This window comes from Sciurus vulgaris (assembly GCF_902686455.1).
Source record: "Sciurus vulgaris genome assembly, chromosome: 7".
NCBI lineage: Eukaryota > Metazoa > Chordata > Mammalia > Rodentia > Sciuridae > Sciurus > Sciurus vulgaris.
Window position 1 is genome coordinate 86,328,185 of NC_136467.1, and position 13,585 is coordinate 86,341,769.

At 37.9% G+C, this 13,585-nt stretch overlaps 1 long non-coding RNA gene across 1 annotated transcript; it reads right to left on the reverse strand.

Annotated features, from left to right (window-relative positions):
• Positions 1 to 4,890: 4,890 nt before the first annotated feature.
• Positions 4,891 to 13,321, reverse strand: LOC306665212. The gene is made up of 3 exons (XR_013764945.1): positions 13,229 to 13,321; positions 5,265 to 5,357; positions 4,891 to 4,920 (listed from the first exon to the last, which is right to left on the reverse strand). It is a non-coding gene; the product is annotated as an uncharacterized lncRNA (long non-coding RNA).
• Positions 13,322 to 13,585: the final 264 nt, after the last annotated feature.

Here is a 13,585-nt window from a genome sequence, read left to right on the forward strand (position 1 = left end):
GCTTTGTCCCAGTGAAGCTGATACATAAAATTAACCACTGCACTTTTCTAACAATGTTCTCTGGGATAATTTCCCAAATAAAATTATCTATATGCAAATATTTGTCTCAGGGTCTAAAATAAGGACACTATCTTTTTACAATATTTTCTTTTTTTTCCTTTTTGTTTCTCATGTTAAGTTCAGGAAAACTCAATCCCCTTGTTGATAACTCTATGCTAAAGTTAAAATTTAAGTTATAATCATGATATTATGTAAATAAGGAGCTTTGTTTAATCTCCAAAACACTATAAATTTATTAGCAAACTCTTATTAGTTTTAAGATAGTTTAAGCTGAACTTTGTAATTATGTTAATTTCCCATAGTCAAACATGAGATTTCATACATGCAAGATACTGCTACTTATCTTTTGTAGCATGAAGTATTTTTTTAAGTATTTGTTTATCCATAAGATTTATCATATGATAGACATATGTATGACATGATGGTCACTAATGATACCCATTTCATGAATTCTGAGATACCAAATAGAGCCTCCATAAAATTCAATTGTACCCTATGTACATGTATGATTACACGAATGGTATGAATCTACATCATGTACAACCATAGAAATGAAATGATGTACCCCATTTGTGTACAATGAATCAAAATGCAGTCTGTAAAAATTTTTTTAAAATTCAATTGTGCTTTTCCACTGCTAATTAAATGGCATTGAATAGGGTTACAAGTAGCTTGAAAATATTAGATAAAATTAAATAATTTTTAATTAATATAAGGACTTTAGCTTTATTTAAATAATTTTGACTAGAAATGTTGTATATACGCTTGTTCTGGGCCTCATAGATCTCACGAGGGGCCGGGAAATACTAGGGATTCTTGGAAGATTGAGTCCTCCTCCACCTTCAGCGAGCCCTGCCCACCAAAAGAAAATCAAAGTTGACACCTGGGAATCAGAAAAAGTGAATTTATGGGAGAGAATTTATTAAAAAAAAAAAATCTCTGTCATTTTATTCTGGAATCTTGATTTTTCTCTGCACACAATTCATGTAGTTTCAAGAAATAAGAGTTAATTATTATTTAATATCCAAAGCCATTCAGTGAGACGAATTGTTGCCTCTAAAACTCACACTCAGGAATTGCTTCTGGAATTCTTGACAGACACACAGCACCAAAGAGCTTCTAGTCTTAAGGGAAGTGATTTTCTCCCTGTTAAATTTATAGGAGGAAAATTGGAACTGGCATTTGGAGGAAAGCCAAATAGCAATGCGACAACTTACCACCCAGGTGAATGATGATGAAAAACTTTTTAAAATATATGTATTAGTACTCTTTGGGAGACAAAAAAAATTTCAAGCACTAAAATGTTCCTCTCTGAGGGGTCCTAATACTGCAGAGTGAACATACTTGAAGGTGCTGAAGAAACCAAAAAGATCATCATCCTGAACAAGCTACTCTACAAGCCAGCAATCATCTAAAATATTTTTCTAGCTCTCTCCTAGAGGTATGTGTTTGCAGCTCCAAGATGCTTTCTATGTCCTAAGTTAGTCACCTATAAAGCAACGATCTTGCAAAGTGAACTTGAAAGAGACCGTGGGGAGAAATTCAATGTCAAAATAATGTCATAAGAAAGACTAGTAATAGAGCTTTTTAAAATCCCTTGAAGAACATGCAACAAGTCTAGACTAATTTTTAAACATAATTTGTATTACTGCAAATTTGACAGCAATCAAACACATAATTTAATCACTATAACCAAAATATACCAAAGAAAACTTTTCTTTCTTTTCTACATATTTTTATTGAGCATTATACATACATAATAATGTTATATTATGATAATGATATATTGTTCCACATTTATACATGTACACAATATAATTTGGCCAATATCACTTCCCCACACTTCAAAAACAACTTTTCTGATAAAATGTTGTGACTAATAATATTGTGACTGAGGAGGGGTGGGGGGAAGGGAAAAAATAACAGAATGAATCAAACAACATTACTTTATGTAAATTTATGACCACACAAATGGTATGCCTTTACTCCATGTACAAACAGAGAAACAACATGTATCCCATTTGTTTACAATAAAAAAAAAAGGAAAAAAAAAAAAAAAGCGGGGGCTGGGGTTGTGGCTCAGTGGTAGTGTTTGCCTAGCACATGTGAGGCACTGGGTTTGTTTCCCAGCACCACATAAAACTAAATAAACAATTTAAAGGTTAAAAAAAAAAAAAAAAAAAAAAGAAAAGAAAAGGGAATTTTGGACAAAGACACATGGGGAGAATGCTATGTGAAACACAACACATAGGCCCAGAGAGATGGCAGCCATGTGAATAGACCAAAGACTGGAGTTATGTGTCATAAGCCAGATATCACTCAGTACTACCAGCACTGGAAGAGGCAAGGATGGATCCTCCCCCAGAGAGTTCTCAAAGAGCAGCACCTTGGTTCCAACTCCAAAACTGTGAGAGAATAAATTTCTGTTGTTTGAAGTCAAAAAATATATATATATATTGTGACTGAGGAGGAAAATCCCCCAGCTAATTGGAGCAGGAGATAAGCTCATCAAAGAAAGCTAGACCTATACAATAGACCTATACAAATTGTGCCTGCTCAGGCCCATTTCAAACTTGGCAAAGCCACTCTTTTTCCAACATGGTCAATGAATCATTTATTATATTAATAAAATAATATGTAATATGGCACAGTTTACAACTGGAATGTGAATAAAACATTAAAATTGACATCAATTTATGATTTCCAGATGTGTAAAGGACAAAAAACTAACAATGAAAAAAAGAAAGTTTAATCCTGAGTACACAGGAAATCTTTCTCATTTTATTTTCACATAGCAAATGAGCATGACAGTAACTAACCCCTTTCCTCTATGTTATCCTTAATGTTTTATGGCAAGAGAGGAAAAAAGTCAATTAACATTCTTATCACTTAAATGATGATTTATGATTTATTAAAATATTCATGAAGGAAAATCACACTTTGAAAATTGTTTTGAATGAGGTAACCAAGTATGAATGACTGGGTCCATTTATCACCTTTCAAGAGTGTATATATGTTATAAATAATATTTACTTAGAGGAAGACACTTGGCATATATTGAACTTTAAGATAATTTGTCCAATAGAATGTATGCCAGATAGATTTAAATAAATATTTATGACACAGCATGATGAAGGAGATACATGTCTTTCTATGCCACCCCAAGTCTTTCCAGATACTATTTTGGGTTTTATTTTATCACCAGAAAACCTATCCTAACCCCAAGTCTGTAGAAGGTCTCACCATAAATGCTTCCATTATAGAAAAAGCTACACCTTCTCTATGACAGCTCCTTTCTTAGTACATCACAAGGTCCCGTTCGCCTTCTGGAATCCCCACTGGGCAACACACTCTAGGGAATCAGAATTCCAAGTTCCTTATCCCTGCTATCTCCAGCATTTCCCAAAGCGCCTGGCACTCAGCAGGAATTGCATAAATACTTGTTAAGCAAAACATCTCTGAATATATTCATAGTCACATGTTCACTACTGGCCTTTGACTCTCCACTTTGTAATATTTGTCGGGATCAAGTGTTTTAAGTTTGGTAGGCAGTCACATTTATAAGCATGTTTCGGGGTCATTTCCTTATACTATTATCTAGTGCCATTAAGAAAGTCACAGCTTCAACTTTAGATAAATTACAGAGATGAATAGATAAAGAAAAGGTGGCATATACACACAAGGCAATACTATTTGGCCTAGAAAAAGAATAAAAATCCATCACTTGTGACAACATGGATGAGCCTGGAGGATACTATATTCAGTGAAATAAGCCAGATAAGGAAAGACAGATACCACATGCTCTCATATGTGAAACCTGAAACAATTGATCTAAAATAGAGAGAATGGTGGGAACCAAGTGCTGGGCAGAGAGGAGGGACAGAGATATTGGTCTAGGATTGCAAAATTTCATTTACATATCTGAAATAAGTTCAAGAGATCTATTTACAACATGATGCCTGCAATTAATAACAATAAAGTATGTGCTTTAAAAATGCTGAGAGAGATTTTAAGAGTTCTCACCACAAAATGACAATTATGTGAGGTGATGCAAGGATAAATTAACATGTTATAGTCATTACCCAAGGTATATTTTCCAAAATACCATGTCATACATGATAAATGTATGCAATTTTATGTAAATATTTTTTAAATAATCAGAATGCAATCTGTAAAAATAAAAAAAATAAAGTTCTAAAAAAATTAAAAGACAAAGCACAATGAGACAGCTAAATTCATTGAGAAGGAAGAAAATAGCATGTAACTGTCCCTCAGTCTCCCTAGATCCTTGATTTCCTCATTACTCCAACTCAAGTCCCTTTCAAATTTAATAACACACTATTCTTTGATGTTCAGCGCAAACCAATTAACTTCCAGAATTCTTGTATTGAATAACCACCCCCAACCACCCTCAGAAAGCCAAAACAACTGCAGTCCTCAGATTTCTCAGATACCATCAAAATGCAGTATGACAATGACAATGATTTTTTAAAGGGGAAAAATATATACAAACAACAGAAGCAGAGAGCCAGAAGTGACTTTATTTGTCAATGGAAGTCAAGAAGGCTTCTGAAAAGTATCACTTGAGTAGGGTTTTTATTTAAATAGAAATTTCACTGACATTTAATCCACTCATATAAGCCCAGTGTTTTGAAATACACTAAACAGGAGAAGAAGGGGAAATGGTGTAGGATCCAGAGAGACAACAGTATCCAAAAACCTTGCAACATATAACAGGTTACTATGCTTGAACATGTAAGTAGTTGAGGATCACTGGAGCATAAAGTGTGAGAGAAATGATAGCAAGACATGAGTGCAGGAAAGCAGTCAGGGCTTCAGACGCTGCTAAGGTGCTTCTACCTATGAATAAGCAGAAAAGCAAACCAATTATGCAGTATTTATTCCTGCAGAAAGAGCCTTATAGCTGACTTGTAAAGAATGGATTTGAATGTGGTGAGAAAAAGAGGCAGGGGGCCAATTAAGTAGCTGGTGAAAAAGACCAGGGAGTGCTGATTAACCACAATGTTACTTTGATCATGTGTCACTGCTCTCCTCTAATCAGTATTAATAGTTCGAAGGTATTGATATTCTACACTGCTGACCCTAGAGAAATGCAGAAATGGACTCCTATTCCAAAGGGGTGGAAATCTTGTTTTTTCTCTTACAGAACCCATTTCCTCTTTAAAGATAGTATTTGACATTACCTTTAAGATGTCTGTCTATGTTACTGAGTTTCTGTTGTTCAAGGTAAGCCTATGGTACTCCCTCCATGTCCAACACCCTTCTCTGCAGCACCACTAAACATATGGAACAGAACAAAATGCTGTTTTAGTTACATTCTTTCAATCAAAAAGATTTAAAACTTACTCAGTCACTAGAGACAATTCAACTAGGACTGATTTAAAAAAAGAAATCCAGTAAGGATTTGCATGATCTCCCTTGTAGTACCTAGGAACAAGAAACTGTTTGGGAACAATTTGGAGTCCTGTTATTGTACTTTGCACATAACATTTTATGACTAAGCTAATGATAAATAAATGTAGAATTTTCATATCTCATTCCTTAAAAAATAGAACTGAGAATTCTTGTGTGCTATTATAACAAGTTTTCAATCATTTGGAATTTGACCTGTTTGAAATTTTTGGAGATTTATATTTGAGTTGCAGCTTGAAGGCCAACCATTCTAATTTTCCATTAATCGACAATTAAGAACTATAGCTTCAGAGAGGTTTCAAGATGGCGGCCTAGAGGGTGGCTGCATTTCATGTTGCTCCAGGACTCAGGATTCAAAAGAGGAGATATTGAGACACTTGGGACCAACTCAAAGCAGCCGGGTGACTCTCACCCGTTGGGAAGGCGTCCCGGATGGGACGGTGGTCCCGGAACGCAGGAAACTTTGTGAAGTAGAGCTGCCGGCGAGACACCCCACCCCCCGCTGGAGCAGTGAACTCGGACAACTGGAAGCGCCGTCAAGGAGGCCGCTCAGCACAGCGCCGGGACTCGGAGCAACCACTGGGGCTCCGGCGGCTGCCCAGGGGAGGAGTAGCGAGGAGAGCGGTGTGGACTCAGAACACCGGGGCCTGCCCTGAAGAGGAGGAGGAGGAACATGGCCGCTTGGATTCGGAGTGACTGCACCAGAGCTACAGGCGGTTGCCAGAGGAGAAGCTCCGCGGCGAGCTGTTTGGACTCAGAACGACTGCTTCTGAACACCGGGGCCTGCCCTGAGGACGAGGAGGAAGAAGAGGAGCGCGGCCGCTTGGATTCAGAGTGACTACACCAGAGCTACAGGCGGTTGCCAGAGGAGGGGCTGCGTGGCGAGCTGTTTGGACTCAGACCACTTCTGAACACCAGGGCCTGCCCGGAGGAGGAGGAGGAGGAGGAGGAGGAGGAGAGCGGCGGGGCGTTTGGACTCGCAGTGACTGCATTAGCGCTCCAGGCGGCTGCTCAGAGGAGAAGGCGAGTGGTGAGTTGTTTGGACTTAAAGTGACAGCTCCTGAACACAGGGGTCTGCCTGGAGGAGAAGCGTGGTGGGTCGCTTGGTCTTGAGTGACCGCACCAGAGCGCCGGGTGGCTGCCCAGAGGACCCGTGCAGCGGGTCACGTGAATTCAGAGCCACTCAGAGCGACCGCTCCTGAACACCCGGGGGGTTACCTGGAGAAGGAGGAGGAACGGGGAGGGTCACTTCGACTCAGAGTGATTGATTGCCCAGGGCTACGGGTGGTTGGTGGGAGGTGGAGGCACGCAGTGAGTTTCTTGGACTCCTAGTGACCGCACCAGAATACTGGGCGGCTGTCTGGAGGAAGAGGCGTCTGGCAGGTCTCTGGGACTCAGAGCAATTGTACAGGGCCCCAGGTGGCTGCTCAGAGGAGGGGCCGCATAGCCAGGCGATTAGGTGCAGAGCAGGGTCCCAGGATCTAGGAGGCTTCTTGGTGGAAGAGCCGCACAGAGACAGGCTTAGGGGCATAGCGAAGGCTCCAGGCCTGCGGGCAGATTCTCTGAGGAGGGGCAGCCTAAGGAGAGTCATCTGCGAAGGGTGAGGCTCCCAGGCAAGAGGTAGGGCCGGGCCCCTGGGAACTTTGCAGAGGAAGGCAGCCCAGCCTAGGCGGTAGCTGTAAATTGAGGGGAACCTCTAGGAGGGAACTGACCAGCGAGACCTCCCCACCGGGTGAGTCTTCCCTGCCGGGTGAGGTTTCCCCACAAGGACGGTAAAACCAGAGACTCAGGCCCAAACAGGCCTTGCCTCAGCCCGCAGCCTAGGTCCCATTTGGATGACCATTGGTCAACAAGTGGAGGCACCTCTGCCCACTAGCAGGGATTATACCCCACCTGAAGGCCACCACTCCTAGAGAGGCAGCTTCCTTGTGGAGCACCGCATTATCAACTTCCTCCAAGACTGCAGCCTACTGAAGGCTAAGGGGGGATATATATAGAAATCTTCAGGGACATTGTAAGTCAATAGAGGAAATCTGCATTATCTCAGCGGTCCACTGATACCTGAACAATATGAGAAAACAAGGAAAGAAAATGCTGCAAACAAATCTAGATGTTACATCAATAAAACCCAATGACAGCATGGCAGAAGAAATGACAGAAAAGGAGTTCAGAATGTACATAATTAAAATGATCAGAGAAGCAAACGATAAGATGAAAGAGCAAATGCATGCACTGAATGATGAGATGAAAGAGCAAATGCAAGCATTGAATGATCGCACCAATCGACAATTAAAAGAGCAAATACAGGAAGCAAAAGATCATTTCAATAAAGAGTTAGAGATATTGAAAAAAAAAACCAAACAGAAATCCTTGACATGAAGGAAACAATAAACCAAATTAAGAACTCCATAGAAAGCATATCCAGCAGGATAAAACACCTGGAAGACAGAACCTCAGACATTGAAGACAAAACATTTAACCTTGAAAACAAAGTTGAACAAACAGAGAAGATGGTAAGAAATCATGAACAGAATCTCCAAGAACTATGGGATATCATGAAAAGGCCAAATTTAAGAATTATTGGGATTGAGGAAGGCCTAGAGAAACAAGCCAAAGGAATGAACAATTTATTCAATGAAATAATATCAGAAAATTTCCCAAATCTGAAGAATGAAATGGAAAATCAAGTTCAAGAAGCTTATAGGACTCCAAATACACAAAATTACAACAGACCCACACCAAGGCACATTATAATGAAAATACCTAACATACAAAATAAAGACAGAATTTTAAAGGCTGTGAGAGAAAAGAACCAAATTACATTCAGGGGGACACCAATACGGATATCAGCAGATTTTTCAATCCAGACCCTAAAAGCTACAAGGGCCTGGAACAACATTTTTCAAGCCCTGAAAGGAAATGGATGCCAACCAAGAATCTTATACCCAGCAAAACTTACCTTCAAATTGGACGATGAAATAAAATCCTTCCATGATAAACAAAAGCTAAAAGAATTTACAAAAAGAAAGCCAGCATTACAGAACATTCTCAGCAAAATATTCCATGAGGAACAGATGAAAAACAAAGAAGCAAATCAGCAAAGGGAAGAATTATCCTAATGGAATTGTCAAATAAAGGAGGAAACAAGTTGTGTCAAACAAATAAATAAATAAAATATAAAAAATGAACCAAATGACCGGGAAACCAAATCATATCTCTATAATAACCCTGAACGTTAATGGCCTGAATTCATCAATCAAAAGACATAGACTGGCAGATTGGATTAAAAAGAAAGATCCAACAATATGTTGCCTGCAAGAGACTCACCTCATAGAAAAAGATACCCATAGACTAAAGGTGAAAGGATGGGGAAAAACATACCATGCACATGGACTCAGCAAAAAAGCTGGAGTATCCATCCTCATTTCTGATAATGTGGACTTCAAGCCAAAGTTAGTCAGAAGGGATAAAGAAGGTCATTTCATATTGCTTAAGGGAAGCATAAATCAGCAAGATATAACAATCATAAACATCTATGCCCCAAACAGTGGCTCATCCATGTATGTCAAACAAATCCTTCTCAATTTCAGAAACCAAATAGACCATAACACAATAATACTAGGTGATTTTAACACGCCTCTCTCACCACTGGACAGATCTTCCAGACAAAAATTGAACAAAGAAACCATAGATCTCAATAACACAAGCAATAATATAGATTTAACGGACATTTATAGAATATACCATCCAACCAAGAGCGAATACACTTTGTTCTCAGCAGCACATGGATCCTTCTCTAAAATAGACTATATACTATGCCACAAAGCTAAGGTTAGCAAATACAAAAAGATAGAGACACTACCATGTATTCTATCAGATCATAATGGATTGAAGTTAGAAATAAATGAAAAAGTAAAACACAGAAACTATTCCAACATCTGGAGATTAAACAATATGCTATTATATGATGAATGGATAACAGAAGATATTAGGAAGGAAATTAAAAAATTCTTAGAGGTAAATGAGAACAAAGAAACATCATATCAAAATCTCTGGGACACTATAAAAGCAGTACTTAGAGGGAAATTTATTTCATGGAGCGCATTTAATAAAAGAAGTAAAACTCAACAAATAAACAACCTAACACTACAGCTCAAAGCCCTAGAAAAAGAAGAACACACCAGCACCAAAAGTAGTAGAAGACAGGAAATAGTTAAACTCAGAGCTGAAATCAATGAAATTGAAACAAAAGAAACAATACAAAAAATTGACAAAATAAATAGTTGGTTCTTCGAAAAAATGAACAAAATTGATAAACCTTTAGCCACACTAACAAAGAGAAGACGAGAGAAAACCCAAATCACTAAAATTCGGAATGAACAAGGAAATATCACTACAGACACCAGTGAAATACAAAACATAATTAGAAGCTATTTTGAAAATCTATACTCCAACAAAATAGAAAATTTCGAAGACATCAACAGGTTTCTAGAGACATATGAATGGCCTAAACTGAACGAGGAGGACATAAACAATTTAAATAGACCAATTTCAAGTACTGAAATAGAAGAAGTCATCAAAAGCCTACCAACAAAGAAAAGTCCGGGACCAGATGGGTTCTCAGCCGAGTTCTACAAAACCTTTAAAGAAGAGCTCATTCCAATACTTCTCAAAGTATTCCATAAAATAGAAGAGGAGGGAACCCTCCCAAACTCATTCTATGAAGCCAGTATCACACCGATACCTAAACCAGACAGAGACTCATCAAAGAAAGAAAATTTCAGACCAATATCCTTAATGAACATCGACACAAAAATTCTCAACAAAATTTTAGCAAATCACATACAAAAACATATTAAAAAGATAGTGCACCATGATCAAGTGGGTTTCATCCCAGGGATGCAAGGTTGGTTCAACATCAGGAAATCAATAAACGTAATTCACCATATTAATAGACTTAAAGTCAAGAATCACATGATTATTTCAATAGATGTAGAAAAAGCATTTGATAAAATACAGCACCCCTTCATGCTCAAAACACTAGAAAAAATAGGGATAGTGGGAACATTCCTTAACATTGTAAAGGCCATTTATGCTAAGCCCATGGCTAATATCATTCTAAATGGTGAAAAACTGAAAGCATTCCCCCTAAAAACTGGAACAAGGCAGGGATGCCCTCTTTCACCACTTCTATTCAACATCGTTCTTGAGACTCTGGCCAGAGCAATTAGACAAACCAAAGAAATTAAAGGGATACGAATTGGAAAAGTAGAACTCAAACTATCCCTGTTCGCTGATGACATGATTATATATTTAGAGGAACCTGGAAATTCCACCAGAAGACTCTTAGAACTCATAAGTGAATTCAGTAAAGTAGCAGGCTACAAGATCAATGCCCATAAATTCAATGCATTTTTATACATAAGTGATGAATCTTCAGAAAGAGAAATTAGGAAAACTACCCCATTCACAATAGCCTCGAAAAAAATAAAATACTTGGGAATCAATCTCACAAAAGAGGTGAAAGACCTCTACAATGAGAACTATACAACACTAAAGAAAGAAATTGAAGAACACCTTAGAAGATGGAAAGAACTTCCATGTTCTTGGATAGGAAGAATTAATATTGTCAAAATGGCCATACTACCTAAAGTGCTATACAAATTCAATGCAATTCCAATTAAAATCCCAATGACATACCTTACAGAAATAGAGCAAGCAATTATGAAATTCATCTGGAAGAATAAGAAACCCAGAATAGCTAAAGCAATCCTTAGCAGGAAGAGTGAAACAGGGGGTATTGCAATACCAGATCTTCAACTCTACTACAAAGCAATAATAACAAAAATGGCATGGTATTGGTACCAAAATAGAAAGGTAGATCAATGGTACAGAATAGAGGACACAGACACAAACCCAAATAAATACAATTTTCTCATACTAGACAAAGGTGCCAAAAATATGCAATGGAGAAAAGATAGCCTCTTCAACAAATGGTGCTGGGAGAATTGGAAATCCATATGCAACAGAATGAAACTAAACTCATTTCTCTCACCATGCATGAAACTAAACTCAAAATGGATTAAGGACCTCGGAATCAGACCAGAGACCCTGCATCTTATAGAAGAAAAAGTAGGTCCAAATCTTCACCTTGTTGGTATAGGATCAGACTTCCTTAACAGGACTCCCATAGCACAAGAAATAAAAGCTAGAATCAATAACTGGGATAGATTCAAACTAAAAAGCTTTCTCTCAGCAAAGGAAACTATCAGCAATGCGAAGAAAGAGCCTACAGAGTGGGAGAATATCTTTGCCAATCATACTTCAGATAGAGCACTAATCTCCAGAATCTATAAAGAACTCAAAAAACTCTACTCCAAGAATTCAAATAATCCAGTCGACAAATGGGCTAAGGAAATGAATAGACACTTCACAGAAGAAGATCTACAAGCAATCAACAAACATATGGAAAAATGTTCAACATCTCTAGCAATAAGAGAAATGCAAATCAAAACCACCCTAAGATTCCATCTCACCCCAATTAGAATGGCGATTATCAAGAATACGAGCAACAACAGGTGTTGGCGAGGATGTGGGGAGAAAGGTACACTCATACATTGCTGGTGGGACTGCAAATTAGTGCAGCCACTCTGGAAAGCAGTGTGGAGATTCCTTAGAAAACTTGGAATGGACCCTCCATATGACCCAGCTATCCCACTCCTTGGCCTATACCCAAAGGACTTAAAATCAGCATACTACAGAGATACAGCCACATCAATGTTCATAGCTGCTCAATTCACAATAGCCAGACTGTGGAACCAACCTAGATGCCCTTCAATTGATGAGTGGATAAAGAAACTGTGGTACATATATACAATGGAATATTACTCAGCCATAAAGAATGATAAAATTATGGCATTTGCAGGCAAATGGATGAAATTGGAGAATATCATGCTAAGTGAGATAAGCCAATCTCAAAAAGCCAAAGGACGAATGATATCGCTAATAAGTGGAGGATGACACATAATGGGGGGGAGGGAAGGGTTAGTGTTAGGGTTAGAGTTAGGGTTAGGGAGGGGGGCAAGTATGGAGGAAGGAAGTACTGTATAGAGGGTAAAGAGGGGTGGGAGGGGTGGGGGGAAGGGAAAAAATAACAATGAATCAAACAACATTACTCTATGTAATTTATGATTACACAAATGGTATGCCTTACGCCATGTACAAACAGAGAAACCACATGTATCCCATTTGTTTACAATAAAAAAAAAAGATGAAAACTAAAAAAAAAAAAAAAAAAAAAGAACTATAGGTCACATATTACACAACTTGGAAACTATTGTTAGTAATGATGCATTGCACTCTTGGAAAATGCTAAAATATTTTAACTGTTCTCACCTAAAAAGAAGTATGACATGAATGTGTATGGTAATAACTTGATGTATTCCATAATGTGTATATGTATATGTGTATATATATATACACATCACAACACCATTTTGTACCTAATAAATATATGCAATGCCTGTTAGTCAACTTAATTTTTTTTTAATTTTTAAAACAAAGAACTATAGGCTATAATTCTAGGAACTTTGAAGTCTCAAAGAGCCCTGCACCTACTTCCTGCCCTGGATAACTTGTGATCTGTTTGGTGAAACAAGAAAAGCAAATCAATGTTTCTTTAAACTAGAAATTAGTGAACAAGCAACACATGATAGGCTATAAATTAATAACTTACCAAATGGTTGAATTTAGATAATGATTGTATTTGGAAGAGACAGAGATGGAATGATCCATTCAGATGAGTTGGCATATACAAGAACATACACTGAAAAAAGGAGAGTCTCTCAAATAAATGGTGCTGACAAAACTTGAGACTAAATCTCTCCTTTTTGCCACTTACAAAAATCAACTCTGAAAGGATCAAGGACCTATTCATAAGACCTAAAACTTTGAAACTGCTGGAAGGAAACTATAGGGGAAACCCTTTCAGACATTGGTTTAAACAAAGATTTTAGGGGTAAAATCTCAGAATCACAGGAAACAAAATTAAAAATGGACAAATAGGAGTGAAAGAAGATGGCAGATTAGATAG